The following is a 1,147-nucleotide window of genomic DNA, read 5'->3' as shown; positions in this document are numbered from 1 at the left end:
TCCACACATAAATTCCAGTTTGTGACTTAGTGGCCAATTTGGTGGGAGTGCGTACATAAATTGATCTAACCATGAACATGGATGTATGTCATTCTTAGAATTGCGGAAGATCTTAAATTTCCGAACAGTCAAAAAGTGTTTATAGTCAAAGTTTTCGCCTCGTGGCAACAAAGACCTACCGCGTCTGTCCCAGTCACAATGACGATTATTGTTAAATTCACGCGCCTGGCGCTCTCTTGTTGCATCCCGTAAATGAAACAAATTATTTTCTTCAAACCCCTCTGGTATCTGTGATTCTAAATTTCTTTTGCCGTCTTTTCCTACGATTTCGCCTTCAATCTGTTTGACTTGCTTTTTTAAAGCCTCAAATTCCCTTTTCACGCGTTCATTAAATTTTCCCTGATTTTCAACATGTTTATTTATGTTCTGGTATTCTTCGGTTTCTGTAAATGGCAATGGTGCTGTATCATCTGAATCTCTGTCCCCACTTAAACTAAGATTTGTCAGTTTATCTGAAATTTCCTCAACTCTTTCCAATAAGTCACCTAATTGTTCTTTCTGTTTATTTACGTCTTCCGTAAGTGTCGCGACTCTGGTTTCAGTAATGACACATTTGGTAGTTAGCTGTTCATATTGTTGTGTTAGGTTATTTAATCTGTCATTTGGTACGGATTCCTCGATTCTCTCAAACATTTCTTCCTTATCCTTTGTACGTTGTAAATTTAACTCTGAAAATTTCTGTACTATCACGCGATCTCTTTCTTCCTGTTCTCTATCCTGTTCCCTTTGTCTAATCTCTACTGCAACTAATCTATTATTATGAGAATTCAAAATCGGTTGTACTTCTTCTCTGATTTCTTTCTTTAACTCATCTTTCATATTTTTGAAACATGTCCCTATTCGTGAGTCTAACCGTGTTTCCAGTGTTCGCATATCAGTTTTTAATTCAGATCCCAAAGTTCCCATCTCTGTTTTAATTGTTCCCATTTGTGATCCCAAATTTAATATTGCACCCATCAACTGCTCCATATTAACTTGTTCGAAATTCTTTTCGCACCTAACATTTCCCGCAAAACCAGTTTCCTTCGTCATAGCTGTAAAGCTATCTGTGTTCGATACTATTCCAGAATCTTCTATCGTTAATCTC

Source organism: Schistocerca cancellata, chromosome 10 (assembly GCF_023864275.1).
Source record: "Schistocerca cancellata isolate TAMUIC-IGC-003103 chromosome 10, iqSchCanc2.1, whole genome shotgun sequence".
Taxonomy (NCBI): domain Eukaryota; kingdom Metazoa; phylum Arthropoda; class Insecta; order Orthoptera; family Acrididae; genus Schistocerca; species Schistocerca cancellata.
Note: the sequence above shows the minus strand (reverse complement) of the source record.